Below are 22888 nucleotides of genomic sequence, written 5' to 3' on the forward strand. Positions count from 1 at the left end.
AGGGAGGACTACCAAGTGGGGCATTTCCTGATGGAGACATAGAGCAGCTTCCTTTATCCATGTTTAACTGCTGGCCCCAAGTTACAGGGAGTGAGTAGAGGGCTAGCTGGCATGTGACACCAGCCAAGCTAGAGAGGCAGAGAACAGGTTTCCCTCCTTCTTCCCCCTTCAGCCTCTGTTCAGTCAGCGGTGGGCCACCCTCTACCCATAGGGCTTCCCTTCAACCCTTGGTGCATCTGTGCTTCCAGCAACAGAGAGAGAAGGAAACCAGCTGATGATACTAGGAGACGGTGGGGCAGGGCAAGGGGTCAAAAGGCCAGAACATAGTTCGCAGATCGTTTGGGCCTGACCCTGGGTGGATTCCCTCCGTTCCCTGGGCCTCACTGTTCTCATCTCGGCAGTGGAGAGATTGTATTAGACAGTGGCTGAAAGCCTCTGCCAGTGAGCGTATGGTGGGGCCTGCCTGGGTGGGGAGGTGGTATGACCATGTCATCAGGGAGAGCTTTGCTCATGGAACATGACTGGGGGGAGTGGCAAGGGCAGAAGCTAGGGTAAACCTGGAAGATACAGCAGTTGCTGGCACAGGAGTAGCTCCTGGGATCCGAGCCCTGCCCCTGGCTACCCCGATCACAATAGAAGGGTGGGGGATAAGCAAATGAGGAGCTGGGGTTAAGGAAAATGTGCCTTTTTGAAAAGAACGCTAGGGGAGGTGCAAGAAGGCAAGAAAGAACTGGAAACAGTGCCGGTTACCTTGAGAGGAAGAGACCATGGTACCTCCTAAAAAACAAAAAGCACCCCACCTTCAGACTTCTGCAGAGGCATGAAGCCCTGGGTGGTCTAGTTCCAGACCTGATAGCTCTGCTTGTCGGGGGACCGACCCTGAACAAGTCTTTCCTCCTCTCTGGGCCTCAGTGTTCCCACCTGCAAAATAAGAGTTTGGGCCTAAACATCTTCCTAGGGCTCTGGCAGCTTTAGTACTCCAGAAACTTCTACAAGTGGGCTCTGAGTCAAGCGCCCCGATCTTGGCCCCGCCTCAGGTCATGACAGGTAAGTTGATCAGCTATGGGAGTCAGAGTAACATCGGCACTTTGGGGGTCATCCTAGGATCTAGTGCGAACTCATCACAAGCCAGAGGCTCAGATTCATTGGCGCCCCCCCATCTTTCCCTCATCCCCCATTCCCACCGCTTTTGTGCCTTCCCACCCGTTTCCTCTGACCTCCTCTCCTTGCCTGGAACATACCAGACTCCCTGTTGCTTCAGCACCATCGCTCTTACTGTTCACAGTACTTGGAACGCAGCGTCCCCACCTCCTTGCTGACTAATTCTTCCTGATCTTCGCTGAAATGTCACCTCGTCCAGGAAGTCTTTCTTCCCGGCCCCCTAGTGTACTCCTACTCTGAACCACTCTGGTGGCATCATCACGATCCTCATCACAAGAGTAATTACTTATGCCGTGATTTTTTTTTAAATCAGTCTCTCCTCTCAAATTACTATAACCTCTGTGAGGGCAGGGGCCTTGTCCATCTTGTTCACAGCTCTACCTCTGGTGGCCGGCATCCTGGGAAACGTCCAACCAACAAATATGTTTTGAAAAAAATGCCTAGCACCGACCACATAGCCTCAATCTGCTAGGGGCCATGCACAAACACGCAGGGTCTCATTTGGCCTTTGTATCGTGCTCCCCTTTCTCATTTCTCAGGGGAGGCAGTGAAGGGGCAGAGAGGTGATAGGTTTCGTTGTGCCAGAAGATTCTGTCCCAGACTAGTCGCCCGGGCCGTGCGGACCTGGGCCTGGCAAGCAGGTCTGCCTGCCTCATGCCTCCTGTTTCGCCTGCCACCACTCTTCGGAGAGGAGCAGCAGCTGTGGCCTCTCCTCGTGTTTCCATAGCAACCAGTGCTTACCTCCCGCTCACACTGGTTCCTAATTGCCTGATTACGCATCTTCTCCCCCGCCAGCTCCCGAGCTTCTTGAGATCAGCGTCCATGGCACATTGCGTGCTCCAGGCTCAGTGAGTATTAGTGAAATGAACAAAAATGAATGCATGACCATCCATACACATGGGTTTTTAAAAGCTTTCATCCCAAATAAGGCACCTGGCAGCCTGTAGTGGCTGGGGGCAGCAGGATGAGAGGACTGGCTGCTCCTCAGCTCACCTCTGCTGAGTGGTGTGGGTGGCCGGCCCCCCTTCCCCTCTCCCCGCTGCTGCCTGGGGGAGCGCTTTAGAAAACAGACCAGGCAGCTTTCATGGTGGCTGGTGGTGGGAGGGGGATGCTGGAGACTGTGTGACACCCTCCCTAACGGTCGTCCGGTCGTCCGTGCACACACACATGTGCTCCCTCGCCACCTCCTTGGGAGGGAAGCCATCTCAAACGGCCAGCTTGTGCTTTGAGAATTACCAGAAGCAACTGAGTTTCATATTCACTTCTTTTTTTTTTTTTTTTTTTTTTTTTTTTTAAGATGTTATTTATTTATTCGACAGAGACAGAGACAGCCAGCGAGAGAGGGAACACAAGCAGGGGGAGTGGGAGAGGAAGAAGCAGGCTCATAGCGGAGGAGCCTGATGTGGGGCTCGATCCCATCACGCCGGGATCACGCCCTGAGCCGAAGGCAGACGCTTAACCGCTGTGCCACCCAGGCGCCCCTCATATTCACTTCTAATGCTCGGTTCCGATCTCCCCAGTCAGCCCCTTCCCCTCTCGGTTCCCACTGTAACCCCCTTAATCCGGTTCACTGTCATCTCCCACCTGAGAGGCTCCACCAGTCACCTCCCCACCCCCCACTCCTGTTTCCCTGCCTCCTCCCACTCCATCTTCCCTGGCACAGACAGAATGAGGGCCCCAAACAGAAATCCGCTCATGTTATCCCCAGCCTGTCTCACAAGGGAGGCAGCCACTGGCATTGTTTTTGTGGCATGACGAGAGCCTGCCCAAGTCCCTGATAAGGGGCAGAGCTCCACTTCATTAGCTTAGTCCTTCAATGTTTGTTGCCTTAAGTGCTTGACTCTGGATCAGGCACTGAGCTTACCATGGTGGGACCAACATGAGTTCTTACTCTAGTGGAAGGGACATGAAAAAAAAAAAAAACGGGGGGTTGCCCTTCACACAGAGTGCTAGGAGAATGTTCAGAGAACCAGGGAATGCTTTGCAGAGGAAGGGACATCGGAGCTGGGCTTTCTCTCAGAAACTTTTGGTCACGAGCAACAGAAACCATCTCTGACTAACTGATGAGAGAAAGGAATTTGGGGAGCTCGGGGGTAGGCTACAAGGAGAGTACACAATGAAGGAAAAGGCTAGAGAACCAAGTTGGATATAAACAGGAGCAAAGGCAGCATTGGGAGGAGCGGGGGGAGGGGGGAGGAAGTAGGGACGGTTTGATGAAGGCGCTGCCACTGAAATGGATGAAAATGATCTCTTCTATTCTTATACTACTTGCTCCGGATCCAAAGTCCAAAGAGAGGATCCAGTGACCAAACCTTGTCCTATGCCTGCTCCCTGGCTAGACTGGGCTGGGGAGAAGAAGGCTAGGTCCGTTTGACTCCCCTGGTAGCAGGCAGACGCGTGAATTGACTGTTTCACCAACCTTACCCCAGTGAGGCAGGCAATTCACTGAAAAGTAGCAGGTATCTAAGTAAAGGAGAGGAATGAACGCTGCGGAGCCACAAACCAGCGCATGTCTACTCGTGTAAAAGAAGAGAAGGAGAGCGTGGCCAGAGAGAGCCACAGGCAAAGAGCCAAAGCCTGCTGTGCTTGAGGCAGGTGGGCAGCGTCATGTGGCTGGCTGGAGTGTAAGGCGGGGGGGGGGGGGGGGGGGGGGGAGGCGAAGCCGCCAGTAGATGTGACAGGAGCAGGGAGAAGATGGGCCACAGACTGCCCTGTGGAGTGCACCATAGGGAGCCAGCCTCTGGAGGTGGGAAGGGAGGCCGACCGGAGGGACGGTGTTTTAGGGCCTTCCCTCTGGAGGGGTCAAGAATGGATCTGAGATGGCAGAACTAGAGATGGGAGGAACAGCAAGGAACTTTTCTGGGCAAGAGAAGGTGAGGCCTCAATTCCAGCATTGGTCACGGACGGAGAGGAAAGGACAGATTCAAGAGCAATTCAGGACCCAGGATCCACAGAAGTGTGAGGGGCAAGGGAGGGAAGGAGAAGGTTGGGAGAGACTTCACACTTGGCTTGTGAGCTGCGGGATGCCCGGCTAACTCTTAGTCTTCTTTGTATGTGCCAGGCTCTGTGTTAGGAGAAAGAGAGACGGAGACAGAGTCAGGGAGAGAGGGAGAGAGAGAGAAATAGAGACCCAGACCCTTAATGGGCCCTCTCAGTCTCTACTGGTAGGCACATAGACGGATTCGATGGCTGTGGAGAACATTCTGGAAAGAGGATTCATGTTTTAAATACACACAGCTTGGCACCTTGACTTCTGGGAATTTATGCCAAAGGCATAATTTTACCAATGAGGATGTCACAACATTGCTTATAAAGGTAAAAAACTGGAAATGACCTCGATGCCCACCAACTGATACTTGGGTAAATAAACGACAGTGCATCCTTACAGGGGCCTCGCCTGCAACCAGGAGGGAGGAACATGGGAGCACAGACCTGTCCACTATGGCAGCCTTGCTTCCGGGCCTGATAGGCCCCTCAGAGGACAAGGGGAAAGCTTTCACTTTTAGTGACGTCTGGAGTTTCTTTAATCTGTGACAATGTACTGGACATGTTCATTCCTGAGCATCATTGGAGGACGATTATTTTAATTCTCTGAAAATGGCTGAAAAAGTTATGGCTCTTCAGGAGCTTTCACCCAAGAGGCAGAGAAGAAATAGGTCACAGAGAGACTTGACTGGAGAAAAACAAGTTGTTTTCCACTTGTGGTGTTCAACCTGTTCACTAAAAGTTACAGTAACAAGGGTTATCTCTGGGGAGTTAGGATGGGAGGGAGGAGGACTGGCTTTTATTTTATACTTTAAACACTGTGGCATTGTTGGAATGTTTTCCAGTGACGCACACATCGCAGAAGTGAAAAGCCAATAGCAACAATGAAGATACTTGCTTTTGTGGAGGGAGAGGGGAGGCGATGAGAAACTGCTTGGCCCCCTGAGCTTTTGAAGCTTTGGGTTCTGCATTTTTCGGCTCCAGGCCTCTATGCTATCTGGCCTGGCCTGTGCACTGAAGGGCATTTAGCAACATCCCCGGCCTCTACCCACTAGGTGCCGGGGCAACCCCCTACCCCAAGTTGTGACAACCAGAAGGTCTCCAGACATCGCAAAATCACCCCCTGGGTGATTTTCCCATCCAGAGGGAATTTCCCATCCGGAGGGAATTTCAGAATACACAGGTGTCTTCAGGGCCTCTGAGTCTGGTTTCTTCCTTAATCCCATCTCCTCCATGGCTTTCTATCAGGACCTCTCCATGGCCCCAGGAATCGGGAGATTTGGGTTCTGCTGGATTTGGGTCCTGCCTTTTACTAGCCATGTGACCACGATCCTTCCTGAGCCTACTTTGTTCAACTTTTAAATGGGATTAATACTAATAACAGGGTGCACAGGAATGTTGTGAAGGCCAGGTGTTTGTGAAGTTGCAAGTACAGCTGTGGGGTGTGACAGGCACGCAGTCAACATCAGGACCCTGGGATCAACGGAGACAGGGAGATATGCACCCCCCCCCCAAGCCACCACCTCCACAGAACCCACCACAGACAGCTGTGCAGTCTCCAGGGATATTCCCCCACGAGGCTTTGGGACAAAGGCTGAAGCCAAATGGGCTCCTGAGTCTTCCCTCCCTGGCCACTCATGTCCTGTTATAATAGAGGAACTTCCTTTCACTGGGAGCAACCGTCTGCATGTACTTTGGGTTCCCTGTCATTCTGCCTCTCCTGGAGAATCGACCCTATCAAGTGAGTGAAACCTTCCCTCTTATGGACAGCCAGACTCTCCCTTTCAACTGGGTCTTTCCCAGTTGCTTTTAAAGTGCTCAGTTCTCTCCTCCACTGAAACAAACAAAATGCCTTCCTTGACCCCACTTCCTTCTCCAGCTCCTGCCCTGTCTCTCTCTTCTCATCTTACTCTTTGAAGGTAGTTCTCACTCAGCCTGTCCTGGACTGATCACACCATATTCCTCCCCCAACCTGTGGTTTTCTCCTGCCTCTTATTATGCCGAGCAAGGGACACCCCTTTCATCTAGGTACACAGACCTCAGCCTTCGAGTCATTCTCAGTATCGCCCACATTACCAACCCCATAACCAGTCCTGATCAGTTTGCTTCCTAAGTAACTTGGGCTTTTACAATGATTTCTTTTTTTTTTTTAAGATTTCATGTATTCATCTGAAAGAGAGAGAGCACGAGCCAGAGGGAGAAGCAGACTCCTCACCGAGCAGGGAGTCTGATGTGGAGCTTGATCCCAGGACCCTAGGATCGTGACCCAAACCAAAGGCAGACACCCAACTGACTGAGCCACCCAGGTGCCCAACAATGATTAATTTCTAAATAGGTAGTACATTCAAACATCAAGATAACATAAGGCATGGCATGAGGGAACTCACCCCAACTCCATCAACTTCAACATCCCCACCCCGGATACACACAAGAGAACCAGCCACCTTTATTATGGAGGATGGGCAGTAGCCTTCCCCTGCATCTTTTCTTTTTTAAGATTTATTTATTTATTTTAGAGAGGAGAGAGAGGGAAAGAGAGAGAGAGGAGGGGCAGAGGAAGAGACTCTCAAGTAGACTCCCTGTTGAGCATGGAGCCTGACTCTGGGCTGCATCTTACAACCCAGAGATCATGACCTGAGCAAATCACGAGTTGGTTGCTCAACCGACTGAGAAACCCAGGCGCCCCCTTCCCCTGCATCTTTATGAAAAAATGAATACACTGTATATTCTTATTTCTCCCTTTCTTCCACAAATACACCATGCTACACACGCTCTTCTGTACTTGGCATTCTCACTGAACAATGGATCTTGTCAAGCTTTCTGTTTAGCACCTAGTAACCTTCATCACTCCGTTTACAGTTCGATTCTTCTATGTAGATCTACCATCATTTATTTTACCAGCCTGCTGTTTGTGAGCACCAGCTACATGCAAGTGCTTGCTGTTGTCAACAACACCCAAACATCTTTTAATCCACCCATTTGTTTCAGTCTCCTTTGTCTCCATCTTTTACTGGACTCAGCCAAATAGCTTCTTTGGTGCTTGGCCCAAATCATATCTTGCCCTCCCTTCATATGACAGCCAGAGTGGCATTTCCAAAACACAACACTGATTGTGCTGTTCTCCTGTTTAAAGCCCTTCCGTGGCTTTCCTGTGCTTGTAGGGTAAAGATAAAACCCCTCATGATGGCCCGGGAAGCCTTATCTAGTCCCCGCCCACCCTCCATCCTCACACCCTGACTCACTCTGCCTTCCCCCTTCTCCACTCTGCTCCCACTGGCCACCTTCAGGTTCTTTCGTATATGCGGTTCCCTCTGAGACACTCCCCCTTCCTCTGTTTACCTCCTTTGTTTCTATTTGTCCTTCAGATCTCAGCTTGCTGGCCTCCTCAGAGAAGTCTGCCCTGCCCTCCCAGCAGGTCAGAGCCGAGTATTGTGGGTTCTCATTAGGACCTCGTGCTCCTCCTTTATGACCCTTATCCCAGTTGTGGTTTCACATTTCTTTGTCTGCTGCTCAGGTTCACGTGTGGCTCCTATTCCCCGTGCCTCCCCTTTCCCCAGAGACTATGAGATCCATGAGGGCAGGGGACTTGTTTTTGCTTATATGAAGTCCCTGCATCTAGAAAATTGTTGACTGAATTAATGTAAGAATAAGTCATATGGGAGGTGCCTGGGTGGCTCAGTCAGTTGAGCATCTGCCTTCAGCTCAGATCATGATCCCAGGGTCCTCGGATCAAGCCCTGCATCAGGCTCCCTGCTCAGTGGGGAGTCTGCTTCTCCTTCTCCCACTCCCCCTGCTTGTGCTCTCTTTCTCTGTCAAATAAATAAAATCTTTAATTAAAAAAAAAAAAGAAAGAAAGAGGCATATGGGGGCCCAAGTAGAGGACCTGACATATAATAGGTGCTCAATAAACATTGCTTTACTCCTCCTTGTGTTCACTGTTTCCGCTTGGCTCTGGAGCCCAGGACGGGCAGCCTTCCATATGTACTACTCTACGGTGCCCATCCCTAACAAGGAGACCTCTCTTCTTTGCCTGGACCTCCCTTTCATTCATTGGACTCATTTGATGGTTGATCATTCCTTCCTCCTGGAAATCTCCAGGAGATTTTGATGCCCAGGCCCACCCCTCCCCCTGACTGCTTCCTCCCTACCATCTCTTCCTCTGCCCACGTCTGAGATGTTGGGGTTCCCCAGGTTCCATCCCAAGCCCCTTTGCTTCTCACTCTGTACACTCTTTTCCAGCTGTCTCATCCACGCTCATAGCTTCTGCCGCGTGCATGCGCAGACTGTGGGTTTCCTGCCCCAGTCTTTGTAACGTGCCTCCGGCTCTTGCGCTGATGGCGCCTCTGCCCTGGAAACATAAGCAGAGCCAGAGAGCAGAGACCATATCCATGTTTGCTTACTATGCTCCCCACAGCCCCTAAAGCAGTGCTTGGCGCCCAGCAGTCACCTAGTAAGTATGGTCAACAGCACCCATGGAGGGACCCCAAGCTACGATGGAGATAGCTGCCTTCTCCAGACGGGGTCTCTTTCCTGGCAGAGCACTGGAGCAGACAGGGGCTGGGGTGCTAGGTGCCGGGTTCTGGCCTTTCCTGTTCTGGGCCCCAGCAGATGACCTCACACTCAGAATAAGGGAGAAGACAGAATTCCAGGCGGACTTGCACCCAGGAGCTGGTGATCCCTGAACCGACCAACTGTCCTGTGGGGTTGTTTTACCCCATTTGCAAACCACAGGGGAGTCACCAGGATATGAACCTGTATTGTGTCCAGTCATGGCACCTTGAAGGGGAGCATGCTGCTGGCCACGACCTGTGGCAATGTCATTGGACCATAGGAGGCCATCAGCTGAGGCCCCACGAGCCAGGACGGGGAGCTAAGGTTGAATACTCCTACCACTTGTGGGGAGCGGGGGACCAAGCTGCCTTGCTCCCAAGCCCAGGTGAGGGCTTGGGGAAGCCAGGTGGAGGGGCAGAGGAATCCTGCTTGTAGCTCTGATAGTGCTTGTGACACGGCCTCCTACATGTGAAGGCTGGGGCACTGCTCTGTGTATCACGAGAAGCAGCACAAAAACACGGAATGTTCTAAGCCAGGGCTGAGGAGGCCCTTGGAGACCACCAGTTCCACCTAGCTTGTGGTTCTGATGGAAAAAACTGTGGCTCGGATTAAGGAAGAGACTCTCCTGTAGTTATTAACTAGCAGACCAGGGTATCTGGCTTATCTCTTGGCCAATTGCCTTGGGCCTGCTCAGCCCCGCAGAGTTGACAGTCTCTTCCTGCTTACATTCTAGAGCGGAGAGGCAGACCACAATTTTTAAAAAGAAAAAAAAATAACTAAAATACGTAGCATGAAAGGTGGCACTACGTGTTACGGAGGCAAAGAACGCAGAGAAGGAGAATCGGGAGTGCTGGGGGTTTGCAATTTCAGATGGAGTGGGCAGGGAAGGCCTTCTTGAGAAGGGGTCATTTGAGGCAAACCTAAAGGGGTTGTTCTCCACAAAGCGCTATGGGAACACCCAGGAGTGGGCCTCAACCTCAGATCTGCTGTCCCAGGGCCACGGTGGGCAGGCTTCCTGGGAGGCTGCCATATGGGTTCTGGCCCTGTCGCAGGGCCAGGCATAGGCATACCTTGGAAACCTGCAACTGATCACAAAACCAAAGGCCTATGATACCCTGGGTCAGGTAGTCATCATCATCATCATCATCATCATCATCATAACAGCAGTAGTAGTAAAATTTAAGCTGCATCGAGCATCTAATGTGCAAGGCATCATTTCAAGAATGCGATATTGTGATCTCATGTCATCTGCACGGTGACCCTTTGAGGTAGGTGCTATTCATATCCCTATTTCACAGATGAGAAAACAAAGGCTTAGAGCACTTACAACACTTGCCTAAGATCAAAAAGCAGAAGAATCAGGCTTGGATCCTAGGTCTTTGGACTCTAGAGCCAGGCTTCGCTGACAGCGGCAGGTTGGAGCGGTCTACACTGGAGTGGTTGTCTGTGGGCAGAGAGCAGATTACATGATCCCTTAGGTCTCTGCTGGGGTCCTAGGGCTGGGCATCTCAGAGGGAAGTGAAAATGCATATCTAACCCGGCAGCTGACCTGGGTGTAGGACTGTATTTGAGGCCTCCCCAGGAAAGATGGACTTCATCTCCTCTGGAACATGAGCTCTGTCAACGCAGAGTCCCTGTCTCTTTGGCCCCCTGATCTATTACCAGTGCCTAGAACAGTGCCTGGCCCATAGTAGGTGATGAATAAATATTGAAATAGACAAATGAATAAAAGAACGAACAAAGATTCCCCTCTCACTTATAAAAGGCCAGCCCAGCCACGGAAACTGTTATCATTCCAAAGAGCCAGGCAATCTGGACTTCTGCCTCCTGGAGAAGGTGAGGTGAGGAAAGGCTTGGATGAGCAAGGAGCGAGGGAGACACTTCTGGGGCTGGGGGCTGAGGCAGAGCCTGTAGCTGAAGGCCTGGGAAGGGGTCCAGAGAGGCCCCCTCTGTGAGCACCCTGCTAAGTGCTTGACATGCCCCACCTCATTTCTTCCTGCCCGTGGAGGGAAGGAGTGCTGCTATCCCTACTAGGAGGATGGGGAAACCAAGGTAGAGGGAAGTAAACGGCTGGCCCTGGATGACCACAGCGTTGTGGAGCAGAGCTGGGTTTGAACTTGGAAACTCACAGGAACCCGCAGGGCAGGCCACCTGCTTGGTGTGCTCCCTGGCTGGAGCACACTCGGAAGCTCCATCCCCTTGGCTGTCTCCCGGACCCCAGCCTCCTAAGCCACTTTGCCTGGCAGCTCCTCTGGGGCCTGGGCCTGCCTCCTCAGTCTCCCCGAAGAGTAGAGGCTCCGATACAGAAGCACCTCCCTCCCACTACCCGACCCTAGAATTCGGGGCAGGGCCAGGCGCTGTATGAAAGAACAGGCCAGGAGTGAGGTGAACATTTCAAAATTTCTAGCGATTAGGCCCATTGTGTGAAGGAGAAAATAATTTTGCCAGTCAAGGGTGTGTCATGTGGACGTCAACACGGGGATTCAAAGCTGGGCGCCTGTGACTCCGAGTGTGTGGGACACCCTCTTCACCTCACACGGCCACTCCTGTTTTGCCCTCCTACGGTAGGACTGGGGGAGATGTGGTGGTCTTCCACGGGGCTGGCTTATCCCCACCCCCTGCTCCAAAGCCAGGCTTGCTGTACTGGGTGGCTCCCTGGGAGGCCACAGCTTTGTGAGGAAGCTTGCTCCCAGCCCTCTTACTCTGCAGCGGCAGCAGCGAAGAAGGGAAAATTGCCATTCCGCCTGGCAGAGCAGGGGCTGTTGGGCACCGTCGCAACAGGGACTGGAAATGGACTGGCAGGCCGGCAGCAATGCCGAGGAGGTGCGGCCCGGAGCTATCGAAGCTGGCTCTGTCTTCGCCACGAGAAAAGGGACCTGCTGGGGAAGCCGAGCCACCCCGCCGTGCGTGGCTCCACTGCGTGCCCACAGCTGTGTGGACTGGTGGCTGGGCCTCTTCCTCGGGACCGAACAGGTCTCTCCTCTGCTGTGGTCTCTCCCATCCACGGAGGTTTTATTCTTTTATTGCAATGACCGTATTTTCTACTTTAAAGATTTCAAATTGCTTTTCTCTTCGTATCTCTCTTCCTGCTTTTGTACAATCCTATCTCGTCCTTTTAAGGACGATCATGCCTTCGTTTATCTCTGGGAGCGTCCTATACATGCTTATTTTCAAAATCTGTCAGCCTGCTCTCCAAAACTTCATCTGGAGTAAATTTATGTGCTGATTGTAGAGTTTGTTGGCTCTCTTTGAGCATTAGATTTCTTTATGTGTTTTGGAATATGGGGTTGCAGGCTCATCTGGAGAGGGAGAGTTGGTGCTGTTTTGTTTGTGTTTACGTTTTAGTGTCTGTCTCTCTCCCTCAGTGCTACCCCTCCCTCACTGTCTGGTGGTTTTGTGGTCGCCTCCACTGGTTCCCCCAGGCCTCCCAGTCCAGAATCAGGTCTTACAATGGCAGCTCAGAGCTCTGCCCCAGGACATGTCAGGGGTCTCCTGATCCAACCCGGAGCCCTCACGGCTCGGTTCACTTCCTGGTCATGGGCTGTCTCCTGGACCCCAACCTCCTAAGCGACTTTGCTCTGTAGCTCCTCCAGGGCCCGGGTCCGCCCCCCCCCCCCACAGCTCCCCACAGGCCTTGTAGGCAGAACTGCCAGCAGCTGCTGGTATTTCCAGCTCTTACCGGGAGATCCTTCTTCTGGCCTCCACTCCCAGACATGGTAGGGTGCTTGTTTCACCCCAGGCACTGAGTTCTGCCCCCCCACCCATGCTCTGACCGGGAGTGGGGGGTGCTGGCAGCCTACGGCAGTGCTCACTGCTGCACACTTCTTTGCATGTTGGGTACCTCAGTTTTTGAGCCAGACTGTCTTTGGTGAGGAAGGGGGTGGGCCTTCTCCTTAGACAGTGTATTGATCATCCAGCCTTCTGGGTTTGGTACAGAGAGATCTGTGACCACCGTAACTAGAAGTGCTCTCTGATTCTATTGAGTGTCCTCTATATGCTGGAATCATAGATTGTCTAGTCAATCCCCTAGGGTTGGACTATTAGGTTGTTTCCTGTTTTGGGCTAATATAAGAAGGCAATCAACATCCTTCATGTACTTGTCTAATTTCTAACACTAAGTGGCCGGATAAAAGGGTGCAGCCACGTTCCAATCAGATACATGTTTCTTTTCAGGTGTACCCCCACCCCAACCGTCATGCCCACCACTGCCACCAGTATACCGTCACCAACATCTGGCTTGTGAAACAGAACAAAAGAGGCCCTGAAAATAAACCAGACTCTGCTTCCGAAAACTCTAACGTGGCAGACACAGGGGAGCATTCTCAGATCACTTCTCCTGTGTCCCTGGGCCCTCCAGAATCCCAGCTCCTTCCCAGGAGTTATTTCAGATAATCTGCTTGACATTCCAATAGGCTAGGGTAACGTTATTTTCCTGTTGCTGAGGAGGAAGCCGGGCTCAGAGAGGCCAGCTGGCCACCTAAGCAGCCACTGATAGGAAGGAGTCCACATGGAGCTGAAGAGAAGCTGCAGAGGCGAAGCCTTCAGGCCTCCTCTGAGCCAGGTGTTCAGGACTGTGTCGGCCTCAGTGGGGCCTCGTATGCAGGGGCTGTGGGCCTTGCTCGGTGTGTGGGTTCAGATGCTCCAGCGCAGCCTTCAGCCTTTGGGCTGACAAGCGCTGGATTTGCCAGTCAGGCTCAGCCAGCTGCTAGTTAAGAAGCCAGGGGCTTGGGGCACCTGGGGGGCTCAGTCGGTGAAGCGTCTGCCTTCGGTTCCGGTCATGATCCCAGGGTCCTGGGATCGAGTTCTGCGTTGGGCTCCTTGCTCATCAGGGAGCCTGCTTCTCCCACTGCCCCTCCCCCTACTCATGCGTTCTCTCTCTCTCAAATAAACAAATAAAATATTTAAACAAAAGAAGCCATGCACCCCCACCCCGACTCTAGTCTGTAACTGGAAGCAGCCGCGGACAGGGCATAGTGCATGTGCTCCAGATTCAGATAGGCCTGGATTTAAATACTGGCTCAGGCACTTTCTTGCTGCTTCAGCTTGGGCAAGTCGCTTCACCTCTCTGGGCCTCGGTTTCCACACCTGTAAAGTGGGAGTAATAAGACCTCTCCTGGAGGGGCATTGTGAAGATGAAAGAAAGTCCTGGGTGTCTGGCACATGAAAGAGATTCAAATAAAGGGTGTTTCTCAAAGAGAAAAAGAGACAAACCAAAAAACAGACTCTTAACTATAGGGCATAAACTGATGGTGGCCAGAGGGGGTGGGGTGGGGTGATGGGTGAAATAGGTGATGGGGAGTAAGGAGGGCACTTGTGACAAGCACCAGGTGATGTATGGAGGTGTTCAATCACTATCATACACCTGAAACTACGATTACACTGTATGTGAACTAACTGGAATTAAACAAAGTCTGGTTCTGACAACAAGGGTGAAAGGCCACTTCACCATGACTGCCCAGGCGATAGTCCGGCTCATGTTCTCCTTACTCTACATCCAGCGTTCTTTTTTTTTTTTTCTCTAAAGACTTTATTCATTTATTTGTCAGAGAGAGAGAGAGAGAGAAAGAGAGCACAAGCAGGAGGAGCGGCAGAGGGAGAGGGAGAAGCAGGCTCCCCGCTGAGGACCCTGGGATCATGACCTGAGCTGAAGGCGGATGCTTCACCGACTGAGCCCCCCAGGCGCCCCTACATCCAGTGTTCTTCTCCATGTAGGAGCCCTGGCCTCCTTCAGTCTTGTATCTCATGTCTCTCTGCCCCACTACGTTCCCTCCTGCCAAAAAGGAGGACAGGACCCACAGAGCCCGAAACACGGGCCTCTGTGTACCATCCTCCATCCCCTGCTTGTCTCTGTCAGGACCTTTGGCAGAGCTGGCCTGGCTGAGCTGCCCAACACAAGTGTGGGCAGCCCATCTGTGTCCCTGGACCCCATTGCAAATGTGAGCCTGGAGCCTGGCTCTGCGACCTGCTGCATGCTGGGAGGGTGGCCAGGCTGTGATCACAGGCAATCATGGGGCTGCTGCTGGGGCCTCCAGCCTGCCCATGGCCCGGGGCTGTAGACTGCAAATAGGCCTCCCCTGTGCTCTGTCAGGGGGCTGCTGGTGGCCTGCTGGAAGGCCGCAGGCAGCAAGAGAAGGCTCTTTCTCCTCTGGCAGAGCCTGTGTTTGCATCACCTCTGTGGAGAAGTTAGGGCTTGGGCCTGCCTGGGGAATCCCTGAGGGTGCCCAAAGCACTTCAAAGCCAGAAACTCATCTACCCCCTCTGTCCTGGACAGAGCTGGCAAGAGGGGGCAAACGCCAATCACTCCACAGATGGAAATCTGAGAAGGACAGCCTCAAGGCCCACAGTGGCCTGGGAGGGAAGCCCTGGCCAAGTGAAGATTTTCCTTTGCTCAGTGCCACGACGATGCTTGACTGGGGGCTGAGTGTGAGGGAATGAGTTGCCCTCTAGCAGAGGTGAGGCAGGGAAACCTGGCAGCCCACATGGCCACGGCTCTCACAAGTCAGGCAGAAAGAGTCTGTCCCCAAAGCCTAGCAAGACTGGAACTGGAGGTCCAGGCCCTCCCAGCCTGGGTCACACTCCTGAGGGTCTCTGGCCAATTGTCTTCCCAGTTGTGGGTCTCTGCCCATTTGTGACAGGCCAGTGCTCCTTGAGCTCCGCCAGGCCCGCAATTCTGCTCTTCCTTCACATGCGTCCTGCACGATCTCACCCACCCCTCAGACGGCAAGCACCATCTGTGTGCCAATAATGATATTAAGAGCTAAGAGTCCTCGAATGTTTCCTCCATGCCAGGCTCTGCTCTAAGCAGCGCATGTGTGTGAGTTCATTTAATCTTCGCAACCACCCAACAGGGTTGGCGTTCTCATTACCCCATCACACAGACAAAGAAACTGAGGCCTGGGGAGGTTTGGGGACTGGCCTAAGTTTGCCCAGCTAGTAAAGGGCTGATGCCTCCCAAACCACCCTCTTTTTGGCTGGTTCCTCTCCTTCTCTCCTTCCCTCCTACTGCTCATGGCATACGTTTACTGGAATGTCCCACAAGTTTCTCAAACTCACCAGCCACAAGTGCACCGGCATTTCCGTTGCACTCACACCCAGCCTCAAAACCTCCTCCTCGTCAGCCTCCTCCCAGAGTCTCACCTCCCATGGTAGCTCTTTCAGCCGCTGGAACCTGGAGCTTATCTCGCCTTCCTTCCCTTACCCCCTGTAACACCTAGAGTCCTACGCCTTTCAGTTCCTTAAATCTCCCTCGTCTTTGGAGAGAAGAGCATTCCTCAGCATTCCTCCCCTCTTTGTCTTTATCTTTAATTCCGGTCTTTGTATCTCATGCTCCAGGCCCCATCTCCTTCCCTCCAATCTATCTTCCAGGCTGCTACCAGGACAGCCCATGGCCCTTCGTTCCTTAAAAACCTTCCATGACTCCCCATAACCAAATTCCTTCTCCTAGTATTCAAGGCCCCCCACAGTTGGAGCTCCAACTATCCGTGGAATTTTGTCCTTTGCTCTCCCATCCGCTGCCTCTAGCCAATCTGGTCTCTTTGCTCTCCTTCCATCATACCTGTCCATGCCTTGACCCCGTCTTGGTGTACCCGAATCTCACCCCCCACGCCCCTCCACACTTGGAATACTCCCCTCCTTCCCATTCACCCATCCCAATGTCCATCCTTAAAACCCCATTCCAAACGCCACCTCCTCTGTGAAACCCTCCAGGCCTCAACTGTTGGATGTGCTCCTGTCTGTTTCTGGACTACGGCAGTGTGATATGGGGCCTGACTCCTGACTCTGGGTGGTTGGACATCGGGGAAAGCTCTCTAACCACTCTGTGCCTTGCTTTTCTCACTTAGAAAAAGCAGCCCAGATGGCCTGTCCTCTGGATTGTGAGGGCTGAAAGAAGAGATGATGGGCGCAAGGTGGACAGACCATAGGAGAGCCCCTCTCCTTTTCCCAATGGCACCCCACGCCTACAGGCCTCTGGTCCACCTCCCATCACTGAGGCTTGTTCAACTACCAACAAGCCCCAGGAGGCTTTCTACCTCTTCATTTTCCTCCCGGCCCAACACGTAGTGGGCCTAAGGAATCCCTGAGGGAGGGAAGCCTTGGCAGGGAACAGCCTTGCCGGCCAGCCTCATTTTGGGACTTGGTTTCCCCCAGTCTTAACAAATGAGGCCTGAGTTGTTGCTTTGTGCAGGTGACGGTGGTGGTCCCTGGCTTCAGTGGGCACCAGGGGCCTCTGGTAGTAATAACACACACTGGCTTGGGAGGCCAAGCACAAGCCTCCATCCTTTGTTGGCTGGAAAGGTCTCGTGTCATGGTCTTTTTTTCCCAAGAAAGGCTGTTTTGCTGAGCATCACTGGATTCTGGGAGCAAGATATGACCTCTGGACCCAAGAACCCTGTTCTGAGAGGAGGCCTGTACTTCGTGTTCCTAAATGTATACACCATCAGGCTTTCCGGCTTTGCCCCTAGGCCACGGGTCCAAGTACAGATAGGGCATTTTTTAGTCTGAAAGCACAATCTGTACTCTTCTGTGTTCTTCTCCCCAGCCTAATCAAAGTTCCCTCTGAAACCTTACTTCCCTGTCCCTTTGACACTGGTTTCAGGGGCACAGCGAGCAGATCGAGTGCTGAGTCAAGCAAACTGAGCCCAGCAGGCCCGAGACTGAGCAACCCTTCCACGTGCATGGCCCGTGTTCATTATCAGGCACAAATCCCATTCCTTGATTCAGAGACTCCTGGGGGAGCAGCACCAAGACAGTGCCCTATCCATTACAGCTGGGGAAACTGAGGTCCAGAGAGGGCCAGGGACTAACTCAAAGATCACACAGCAAGGCAGTGGCCGGGCCCAGGTCTCCAGACTCTCGGTCCAGGGTCCTGTCCTTTCTCCCCACCCTTGACCTTCTCTGAAGAAGTGGTGATAACCGGGAGAAGCCGGGGGTGGGGGGCTGTAGGAGGCAGGGACGTGAGGGGAGGAATGTAGGATTGAAAAGTCACTGGGAAGCAGAGCCCCCAGCACTGAGTGGCAGCCCACCCTGGAGACATCAGCCCAGCTATCAAGCTGCTTCCATTGCTGAGGATTAGCACAAACATCCCCCAGCTGGGGGCCTCCCTGCTGGCCAGCTGTGCAGGCTTTGGGTGGCGAGCCCCAGATGCAGGAAGCCCCAGGCTGGAGGCTGGACTTTCTCTCTAGTGACGTTGTATGCTCTCTCGGCATCCAGAGGGCATGGGCCAGCCTCTGGCTCATCTCTGCTGTCAGGCTCAGTGAAGGACAGTCAACACTCCTGGCTGATCAAAGGCACTCCCACCCTCTAGCCTCAGGAGTTCCGGGGGCGAAGGGGAGTGGTGAGAGCCCAGATGCCATCCTGCCACGCTTTGAAGTCCCAGTGCATTCTGGGAAGGGACTTGCTTTGGAGTAGGACCCCTGCCACACAAACCTAACAAAAATTCCTGCCATATGTTGTGACAGAGGCAGGAGAGCCTAGTCCTAACACCTATGGCCGGTCCCTTCACCTCTTTGGGCCTTGGACCCCCCCATCTGGTCCAGTTAGACCCCACAGAGTAAGGGCCAGGCCAGCTCTGCCATGTCGTGACTCAGATTTTTCTCTTCTTTTTCTCTGAAGTCAGGTGGGCAGGGAGGCCCAGGACAGGCTGGTGGTCAGAGGTAGATACAGTCTGGCACTGAGGACAGGGTCGGTGGGACAGCTGGGGGCGGAGGTAACGTATTCATTGATTAAATCAACTTACTCAGCACTGAACACCTACTGTGTGCTTTAGCCTGAGGCCTTGGAACTAGGGCACCCTAATGTGTTGCTGCACTACCCAAGGGACCTAGATTCTGAGTTGGCCCAGCCCCTCATGGCACACTGAGTCTGTTCTAGAGCCAGGACAGGTGTGCTCGTCCTTTACTTTCAGCCAGCAGGCCCGTATCCAGTGGCAGTATTGTTGGAACGTGACTCCAGCTAAGTTCAACCGAAAAAAAAAAAAATCTACTGGAAGACTTTGGGAAGGCTCAGAGTCTGGTTGGGGAAGGCAGATAACCAACCTCAGGCAAAGGGCAGGTACCCAGCGAGGCAGGGAAGAATGTCACAGAGCCAAGGGCGAGTCCGGCCAGTATCCTACCTCTGTCCTTCCTCCTCCTCCTCCCCCTGCCCAGGTCAGATGACAAGTGAAGCTGGGAATAATTTCTTAAATGTCCCTGCTTCTTTATGTGGGGAGCAACTAGCTGGCTGCTGGGGAGCTGGGAGAGGGAGCTCTTTGAGCTTCTGGCCTCCCCTCACAGATGTCCCTCCATCCCTGCCCCTTCTCCAACTACAGAAGCCTAGTCCCAAGCTGTCTCTGTTTTCTTTTTTTTTTTTTTAAGATTTTATTTATTTATTTGACAGAGAGAGACAGCCAGCGAGAGAGGGAACACAAGCAGGGGGAGTGGGAGAGGAAGAAGCAGGCTTCCAGTGGAGGAGCCTGATATGGGGCTCGATCCCAGAACGCCGGGATCACACCCTGAGCCGAAGGCAGATGCCCAACAACTGAACCACCCAGGCGCCCCTGTCTCTGTTTTCTAACTGACCAAGCCCTTGGGGCTTCCCTCAACACCACAGACATCACCGGGCTTTCTGAACCTGTTGTGGTCTCCAAACAACTTGTTCATTTCCCTTGCGTGAGTATCCTTCAGGGTCATGTTTGGAAGGGCTGACCTAGCCATCTCTGTCCGTTGCCCTGATCACCTCGTGCCTGGCCTGGGCTATTTCAAAGCCCTGTGGAGTAGTGCGTGGAATCCTCTCAGGGCAAACAGTGAAGTTGGAGAGCCAAAACACTCTGCCATCTTCCGAGGGGGCACCTACTGGAAGAACAGTATGGCCCAGACCTGTGACTGCGTCCAGGAGAGTCAGAGGGGAACCGGTTTGCTCCAAGTCTCAGGGGCTGTGAGGGTCTGGTGCCAGGCTGGCAAGGAGCTGGGCTGTGTGGGGGGCTGGGACAGGCTGGACATGGGAACCACGTGTGAGACCTGTGCCGACTGCATCTTGTAGCTATTTTGTGAGCCCTCTTATCAGATGCAAAGGAGATCTCGCATCCTCCACATGACCCACTGAGAGGGCAATGTCCTGCCAAGGTGGGGACCGTGGGAGAAAAGCAAAACTGGCCTCACAACATTAGGGACACTATGTGACTTGTTTAAGGTTATATAGATGATAATGACAGAGTTGGAACTCCCAGGTCCTCAGTCAGGCAACAAAGTACACTAGCAAGGACCACATCGTACTGACTCCTCCAGATAGCTCTCGGGACCCCCTGCTCCCCTGGGCCTCCTGCCCCAGGCCAAAGTCACTCACTTAGAAGCACAGTGTTTCAGAGCCTGAAGAGACTTCGGAGATTAGCAGTCCAGCCCTCCCCTACACCCACACACATGCACACGCAGAGCACAGAGGGGAAGTCAAGGCTTGACAGGGGAAGGGAGAACGCCCAATGTTAGCGTGTGACTCCGTGGGTTCAGAAGTCAGATCTCCAGACTCATCTGGCATCTTTGCTCTGCATCCAGGCCTGGGTGCCTTCCTGTCCTTCTCACCTCGTGACTCCGCCATAGCAGCTGTTACTACTTTGAGTTTTGCATTCGGGGCCTGGCCTCCTGCTGGAGATGCCTCAACCCTCTGCCTGAGCCCAGAGCACACCAGGATCATCTGGTGATGCCAAGAAACCCCTGGAGGAAGAGCTGCCCCACTTCCAGGTCACTTCCTCCCCTCTTGATAAAAATCCATGGAGAGGGATAGGCCCAGGCGAGGCAGCCCAAGAGGCAGCTCCTACCCCTTCCATCAAAGCCTTGGAATCCAGAACTGCAGAGGCCCCAGGGAGGAAGCGAAAGGAAGCTGAGTTGCTAAGTGGCCTGCCCCCAGCCCCCACTGCAGATGCCTGGTTGGCTGGAAAGGAGGGAGGCCAGGAGAGGAATGATAATAACCATCCCTCGCATCTGGACAGCCTTTCCACACACCACTAACTGGTTTCCCACCCCTCTGCTTGTCTCAGCCACACAAAAGGGTGATTTTCCCTATTGGCCAGGTGGAGGCTCAGAGAGGATAAGAAACCTGCCTGAGGTTGCCTAGCAAGTCAGCGGGGGTTAGGTACTATTCCGCATTTCAGAATTCCACATCTCATACCAGTTCCCTTAGCCTTCCGCCTTGCGTATGGGCCCAGGCCCAGGGCTCCTGAATCACTGCCCCGGCCAGGGGCACAGGGAATGGGCATCCAGTCTGGGAGGGACCATAAGAGAACAGGGTTGGGGCTAGGGGAGGGTGACAAGGGCCCACATGACACAGAAGAACTAATCTATCCCTGTCCCAACTTTCCCTCATTGCTCTCTCATCTGAAGAACTTTCTTGAGCATTTCTTCTAGAACAGATCTGCTGGCCATAAATTCTCTAGTTGTCCTTCATCTGAGAGTATATTTACTTCTGCTTCATTCCCGAAGGATATTTTCGCTGGATATTGAACTCTGGGTTGACTGTTCTTTTCTTCTGGGATTTGAGAAACACTGTGGCACTTCCTTCTAGCCTCCGTGGCTTCAGGTGAGAACTCCACTGTCACTCATGCTCAGCCGTCTTCTGACCCTAGGGCCTACTCAAAAGGAGGTGTGGGGGGAAGGAGACACTAACTCTGGGGACGGAGAGTTGACCTTCTGAGCTGAATGACACTGGGTGAGCCCCTCCATCACTCTGAGCCCCAGCTTTGACATTATTGCCGTGAGAGCATGGGATAGGATAGTCACACCAAGGGACTCTCTTGTGGCCCTGCCATTCTCTGGGTCTCTGAGAATTATTAGGTTCCCCAGGACAGCGAACTTCCTGTAAAGAGGAGAGAGAGACCCTACAGAGTTACCCCCTGGCTCCGCCTGCCTGTGGAGGAGGCGGGTGAGTCCTGCACCTTTTGTTCCCCTCATTTCTGTCTGCCCTGGCCTAGCCTGGTCCATGGGGGCAGGGTGGGGTCTTAGGATGGTGCTGGCTTACCATACAGATCAACTAGGGGAAGCCCCTCACTCCCTTTCACCCAGGCCACTGCAGATTCCCCTCCACCAGAGGGCATGGGGCAATCTCCAGGCTCACCCCATACCTCTCCCCACCCTCACCCCGTATAATACACTCTGGCTGCCAGATTTCCTCAGGGGCTCCCATGCTCCTTCATGCCTCCATTTTGTTTCCTCAGCCTGGGAAATTCTTTCTCCCTTGTCTACTTGGCAGGTCTTGCCAAAGCAATACTAGCTCTTTACCTCTCTATACCTCAATTTTCTTCTCTGTAAATTGGGGATAATAATAATTATACCCACCTCATAAAGTTGTTGTGAGGATTACACAAGCTACTCCCTGTGAAATGCTTTCAACAATGTCTGGCCCATAGCAAGTACTCAATAAACATGAACTCATCATTATAATTTTCATTGATGCTATTATAGTGTAGTGGTTAAGTACACAGACCCTAGAACCACACTCCCTGTGTTCAGATCCCAGCTCCAACACTCACCGTGTTACCTCAGTCAAGTCTCTTAACCTCTACGTGCTTCCGTTTTCTCAACTCTGAAAGGGGGATGATAATAGGCCCCACTTCATAGGATTGTTAAAAGGACCAAATGAGACAACACATTTGAACACTTGGCACTGAGCCCAGCACCCAGAAAGCTCTCGATAAATGTTAGCTAATATTTTGATCATCATCATCATTTCAGCTTCCTTCCTCCTAAGAAAGAGAGGAAGCAAGTGTCCCTAGGAGGAGGTCTTTACTGGAACTGATGCTAGGGAGGGACACCCATGTGCCCACGCCACTCTTGGGTCACATCAGCATCTTGGTTCTGGCGAGGAGATGCTCTCGTGAGGCCTGTCCTCTATGCCTAAATCGCCCTCCGCCTCAACCCAGCTTCCGAGCCCTACCTTTGGGAAGCTTCCCCCAGCTTCTGCATGCCGACCAAATTCTAGGGATCCTCTAGGCCCCTCTGCCCCAGACATACCATCTGAAGTTCCAGCGACATGTTCTGGGTCTGCCTGGGGTGGAGTGAGTTCTGAACTAGAGCCCTAGATTCTACTCCTGGCTCTGGCCCCCGACTTTCTGTGTGACCTTGGGTCAGTCCCTTTTCCTCTCTGGGCCTCATTTTTCCATCTGTAACATGAGAAGTGTGGTCCAGATGGTCTTTAAGGCATCTCCCAGATGGGTGAGTCCTAATAT

This window comes from Ursus arctos, chromosome X (assembly GCF_023065955.2).
Source record: "Ursus arctos isolate Adak ecotype North America chromosome X, UrsArc2.0, whole genome shotgun sequence".
Taxonomy (NCBI): domain Eukaryota; kingdom Metazoa; phylum Chordata; class Mammalia; order Carnivora; family Ursidae; genus Ursus; species Ursus arctos.